The sequence below is a fragment of the Delphinapterus leucas genome, chromosome 8, assembly GCF_059928025.1.
Source record: "Delphinapterus leucas isolate spDelLeu-1000000601 "Yukka" chromosome 8, BTC_Dleu_Yukka2, whole genome shotgun sequence".
Classification (NCBI taxonomy): domain Eukaryota; kingdom Metazoa; phylum Chordata; class Mammalia; order Artiodactyla; family Monodontidae; genus Delphinapterus; species Delphinapterus leucas.
Genome location: NC_143136.1, coordinates 14,877,936 through 14,884,644, shown reverse-complemented (window position 1 = coordinate 14,884,644; position 6,709 = coordinate 14,877,936).

Below are 6,709 nucleotides of genomic sequence, written 5' to 3'. Positions count from 1 at the left end.
GAGCTTCAGCAGCCTAATTTAGCCCTCATGTCAACTCTAATAGATAGTTATTTTTGTCTCCATTCTGCAGTTGAAGAAACTGAAACTCAGAAATAACTAAATTGGCTACTGTTTCCTCACTCATAATTGATAGAGGTAAGATTTGAACCTAGTTCTTTCCAAAGGTGTTTCCATAATAAAGACTATGATTTAGGCACTCTGCTAGGTGATAGGAATACAGAAATGACCACGGCATGGATCCAATAATTAAAGATCCAAGTCTAGAATATAGTCACTTTGACAAAATTCCTCAGGGGTTGTCCCAATTGTTTCTCCTGGTCACTGCTCAGATGGCACAGGCCCAGACTCCTATCTGCGGCAGCAAAAATGGAAAACAAGAGTCAACATCAGATCACTTCCTTGATGCTATGGGGCATATTATAACGTGTTCCAAATAAGAGAGTAGTTCTTGAATTTGGAAATTCTATTCAGTGGCCTGTGTTTTACAGATTTTTCAGTGAGTTATATTTAGCATATCTCTAGAAGTCATTAATTTTTTGCCAGTACTTATTTGTTCTAAAGGGAACTATTTTCTCTAATAGAAATTTATTTGGAGAAGAAGTTAAAGTGCAATATGCATAGAGAAAGCAAACTTCATGTTGATGTGAAATCTTTTAGAGTATGTATATTAAAGATAACATAAATCTTTTTATCACTAAGCTTGAGGTAAGATCTTTTTAAACGTTCTTCACAAAATTTTAATTTTCTGGTAGGTCTAAACTGGCAATTATCATTGCCTCCAAGAAGCAAAGCTCTATATCTTGGACATTTTCAAAGTAATTATGTCCTCTGTTATGATAATGGTTTTTACTAAATTAGCTTGCATCCTCACCATGGTGCTAAGATCAAGCTAATCATTCACAACTTAAATCTAAATAATTAGAATGGACTAAATTTCATTTTATGATCAGATTTTCTTAAATCTTAATCATTTTGTCCTTTGTTATTCAATTTCATATTTCATTTAGACCGGATTCTGATGTTCCTATCATTTGTACATGCAGTCTTCTGCCTTAGTAATCCTTCAGTTTGAAAATATCTCTCTTCCACTCCATTACACTTCTCATTTTGTTTCAATTTATATGAAAGCTATTAAGATCCAGAAGGCCAATACATCTGCCTTCTCCTCTTTCTCTCCCCTCTTCTCTGACTCTAACCTCCTCCCTCATCTTTCTCTCCCTTGGAAGACAAGACTTTCATGGAGGATCATGTCTGCAGCATATGTGACCTAAGGTCCTCCAGCACTTGCCAGGGGATAGGGGTGGTCTGCACTGGGATACTTTTCATTGCTCATTCCTCACCTGTTTTCCTCTCTTCCCTTATTTTTATTTTTCTTCGTTATACTCCTTGTTGACTCTTTACCACCCTCATGCGTTGCTTCCAAAATTAAACTCCTTTCTTTTAGAGTACAATTTTTTACTAATAAATGTTCTTTCCTAACATAGATGATTTTTTAAAAAAACTCACTATCAGGGCTTCCCTGGTGGCACAGTGGTTGAGAGTCTGCCTGCCAATGCAGGGGACACAGGTTCGTGCTCCGATCCGGGAAGATCCCACATGCCGCAGAGCGGCTGGACCCGTGAGCCATAGCCGCTGAGCCTGCGCGTCCGGAGCCTGTGCTCCACAACAGGAGAAGTCACAACAGTGAGAGGCCCGCGTACCGCAAAAAAACTCACTATCAAAGAAGAGTAAAATGTTTTTTCACTTCTCTTGCAAAAGCAGAGCCTGTCAGAGAACGTATAAATCAGTAACTGGTATACTTAATACTGTAACTACCTAGTTTTCCAGACAAAATCATTAGTTTCTAAGAGGCCTTGGACAATGGCTGACCGAAAACGTATTGTGTTCAATTGAGTTAACCTTTTATTATTTCTACTGTCAAAGCTTCACACACTCCATTTTGGAATTTTTTAATGCTTTCAAAGTGTCCTTATGCAAATGAACTGCCTTTATTTGTTTGAGCTTCAGGCACTGCCAGCAAATTATGTTTAAAATTTGTTTAAGAAAAATTTTCTTTCATTATAGGGGCACTCTATGTTTTTCTACTCTTTCTCTTATTTTGTGAAACATTTTCTAGTATTTGAATTAAAATTTTAAATTATACATAAAGAAAAGTAAGCTACTTATAATTCTAGTATTTGTTTATTCTTTGTAATTTTTTTGCTCTTCTTATCAAGATACCACATTACTGGTGGCCCTATATGGACTAGATAACATTTAAGGCCCTTCTAACCCTTGGACCCTGCGCCTCTTTTCTTTGTGAAATGAGGATCAGCTGTGAAATTATTTTTGCATTTGTCTGCTAGGTACTAAAGTATGATCTTTCTCATAAACTCTCAGTGAGAACCACTTAAACCAAATAAATTTAGGCTTTCTTCTCCATTGCCTTTGGATTCTGGAACCAGCTGGTGCTTGGAGGAAGAGAAAGTACCATTCTCTTAATCTAATACCACGCATGTTTGAGCATCTGCTCCTTTAGTGGGCTTTGGGAGAATGAAGTTTGTGCACTAGAAGTTAATTACTTTACCTAAAACAACATTGAATGTCTCAATCTTTCAAGTTCTCCTGGCATAATTGTTTTGTGAATCAACACTTTAAGGATTTACGTGCAAATGTTTTAATAGGGATATTTTCTGTTTGGAAACAACCCAACTACATACTCCTACCCTTCCTTTTAATAAGAAGCCCAGCAAGATGTAGGAGAGTCTTTAAGATCAAAGTTTAGCATTATTACAGTTAAGTTTAGCATTTTGTGTCCGGGGCTCCCACTGCCTTACCAGATGACTTTCACAGTTCATTTAGCCTTTGCATAGATTTTAGAGTGTTGTTTTGATAAAATGAATATATCAGTTCTAGAGATAGGGCACTTGCATATGTAATATAAGGTACAGAGCTGAAAATAATCTCCTAAAACCTAAAACCTTCTCCCCCAAATCCAGCCATTGTGTCTGTATTCCACATCACAGTCAATATTTTTCTAGGATTTTTTGGTCCAGAATTTAGTGCACAAGTCAAATCATCTAGCTACTTTGACACTGAAGCTGTTTGAACTATAAGTGGAGTGATGTAAAGTACATGTTAGAGCAGAGATCCTCAAAGTGTGGTCCCAGATCAGAATATCAGCATCATCTGGGAACCTCTTAGCAAAATATTCTCTCATGGACCACATATCTCTCCTGGTTAGTACTTATTACAGTTGAAATGCAACATTTGTTTGGGAAATTCTTAGATTACTCTCTTCCCAGCTGACAATAATCTCTTTGAGGACATGAAGCCAAGGATCCTTTTTTCTCTTACCCTATACCCAAAAGCCATCCAAACCAACCTTAAAAATAATAACATCTACAAATAAACATATCAAGCCAACCAAATTCTCTCCGATCTCTTGTCTCCTTCTCAATGGTATCACCTGATTAATTATCATCTCTGCCCCTTGGTTTCAACCATGGAATCATTATCTCCTCAGCTCATTCCTGCACTTTCTCCCTCTCCACTCCCTTGCCCCTCTCCTTTCCCCAACCATTGATAAGTCTTCCCAGTTGCTCCTTTCTTATTCATCCATCCATTTTCACATCCTCTTATATCTGGTATTTCTAAGAATCTCTCCCCAGCAGGAGATTAGGTTTATCACTAATCTCCTTCCACACATGTCCTTTTCCTCCAGGAACTTAGGTGTTTGCATCTTAAGAAAAATAATCTCTATTTCTAATCTGAGCCAGCGCTCAAGAAATACTGTTGACTGAATGACAGGTGTGTTTGATTTAAAACAAAATCAAACAGCCAGTTTATATTAATTGCCTACTAAGTACAAACCATGGGGCTTAATCCTTAAAAACACAGTAGCAAATTATCTTTCAACATTTTTCCATTATGAGTCTCCCCTGCTCAACTGATACCAAATAAGTTAACTTTCCATAGTCCAAGGTTTCTCACTGATTTTTCTTCTTAATGTTTTCCCAAATCTCTCCAGTCTCACATCCTTAGGTTTTCTGTTTCAGTTGTGTAAACCTTTCTACCAGAAGATATACTTAATCTCTTCAGACCCATTTTCATTCACATCACTCTCCTTGCTCGGAAAATGTTCTACCCCTCTTCTCTACTATTTTGGCTCTTTAAAAATAATGTTTGCAGTTACTTCATTTATTAGAGCATAGATTTTTAACTTGAGGTCCATTGAATCCCATGAAAGGGAATACAAATATTTATATGTATATTATAGTGTGTTTTTTAATCAGGCAGCTCCAGAGCCATATACAGATGCTCAAGTGAATATGCGACTTTAATTTTTTTTTTATTGTAGCTCTTAGTACTCTTCACAAAATATTTCTGATTCTTCCTTCTTCTGAGCATATTTAGAATTAAACTTCTTGGACTGTAATGATGGGGTGAGACCCTATGAAAGTCCTAGCCTGTGAGCCAGAACGGACATATGACAGAGTTCACTTTCCCTCACCACAGCAACAGGCAAAGTTTGAGACGGTGGCTGCTCACATAGCCTGGTCCCTGAGTGACAGTCAGCAATGTTCAGAGTTGCCTTCCAGACCTTCATGGCCATGCAGTGTGAGCAAGAAATAAAGTTGTTTTATTGGTTTTGGGAGTGTTGTTTGTTACCATCTATAACTTAGACTGTCCTGACTGATACAAATATTGAAATCAACTGGTTTGGGACATAATTGTAACTTGAATGTCTATAACCTTGCTGTCATAGACTTACCCAGAGAAGAATGATGAGATGAATTTGCAGTGAGGATCTTGTCCTTCTTTTTCCTGGGACTCCTGTTCTCAAAGGAGCCAATCAGATGCATCTATGTTTCCCAACGTATGGAAAGCACATCCACAGCACTATTGGAAGTGATTTTATGCCACGTGTAGGCATAGCATCAAGTAATGCTGAATGTCATAGCCTGAAATGTATTCGCTGCACAAATTTCTTGGTTATATAAAGAAGAAAATTTCAGTTGAGGACTAGTCTGTTTTTACCACGTTTCTAATACTTGGTAATCTTCCCTTTTTGGTCTTAGGCTCAGAGTTCTCTGTAGGTTGTAGGGTCTAACAAGACATTTATTAACAACTTTATATTTTTATTGACTTTATGGTTTGGGTTGCCTCCTATTTATGTAGGTGATAAAATTTTCAAATTGAAACAGTGATACCTCCTTATATTTAAGCTTAACAAAAGAAGAAATTATAGAACAAAATTTTCTATATTTTTTTCTTAAATATAGAAAATATAATATTAAGAAAATAATAGTACTGATAATGCTTAGAGATAAGAACAATTCTTCGATTGACAATTTTTTTTGGAAATTTTGTGTTACTCTGTAATTTAACCTTCAGTGAGATTTAGTCCTCATTTTGGGGTCCAGAACTTTTGGTGGTATCGTTGCATTGCCCTCCTCCACTTCCCATCTCTGAGAATGCTATACTCGGTGACCAAAATATTTGTTTTTAATTTTAAAAATATTTCAGTTCCACAGTAAAACTTGACTCAGAACAGATTCAACAGGCAGCAGTTACATATGGCAGGAGGTAGAATGCTGGGCTTCTGTCTAACTGTGTGGCTTCAGGCAAATCACTCAACCTCCCTGGGCCCCGGCTTCTTCATTTGTCAAATGAGGGTACTATGACCTAGGCTGAGGGCCTCAGACAGTTGCTGCAAGAATCCAGTTACGTAATAGTTGTAGAAATGCTCTGGAAAGTTTGAGGCATTCTGCGGTCAGGCTGCCTAATTATTATTCACCTCCCAATCCCTGGGAATTCACTGAAACCGAGCTTCCGATCCCTGAATTTTAAGATGGTAACCAAGCAAAGAAATCATTTCCTTTATACCAATGCGATTAGAATTGATTTTTGGACCCTGCTTCAAGGCAAGTCATTTTGCTACCTCGCCTCAATTAGAACGAAGAGAAGAAACGCAAGTGTTTTCGTAAATGCTGGCAGGAAGTTCCGCTCTCCAGCCGGCGGAGGTGGAGTTTCTTCTGGGAGACTACTGCTGGCACAGGCAGCCAAGCCCGGCGTGGCCTCGGACAGATGAATCGAAAGCCTAAACACACACGGCTATAGGGAATAAGACGTGAGTCATGCTTTGCTGGGGCTGAGAGGCAGACGTGAATGAAAGCGAACACTTCTTTTCAGGCCCAGGCTGACGCCGCCTCAGCCGAAGGCCAGGTTCACGGTTTAGTAATCAGCATCTCCGCACAGCCCAGCACGAAGGGGCACAGTGGAAGCAATTTTCCCATTATGCCTTCATAGAGGCGCGGCCGTTCATCACATTCATCCCCGGGCTCTGTCCTAATGAGACTCAGGAACGAGGCTGAAAGGTCATGACACTTCGGTGCCTTTTCCTGATGGGAGAACTGCATGATGCTGATGGGGCAGACAACGCAGCAGCTGCGTTTCAGAGGAACCAGGGATGGTGCTTCACCCACAAACCCCGAAATGACTGCTGTCCCGAAGGCTCCCGGCCATCTTGGTGGCTGAGGCAATTAGAGTGTTCTGAGGGAATGACAGCCTTCAGAGTCCCTTTTGGGCTTTTATTTCCTGACCTCAACTCTGAAATCTCTAAATTGCCTGTGTTTGTCTCGCTAGTATCCATCAACCGAAGTAGGACTTGGGGGGGTCTTTTGACAGCAGCAGTCGAAAGGCAAGTAGATAAAATCCTGCTTTTCTC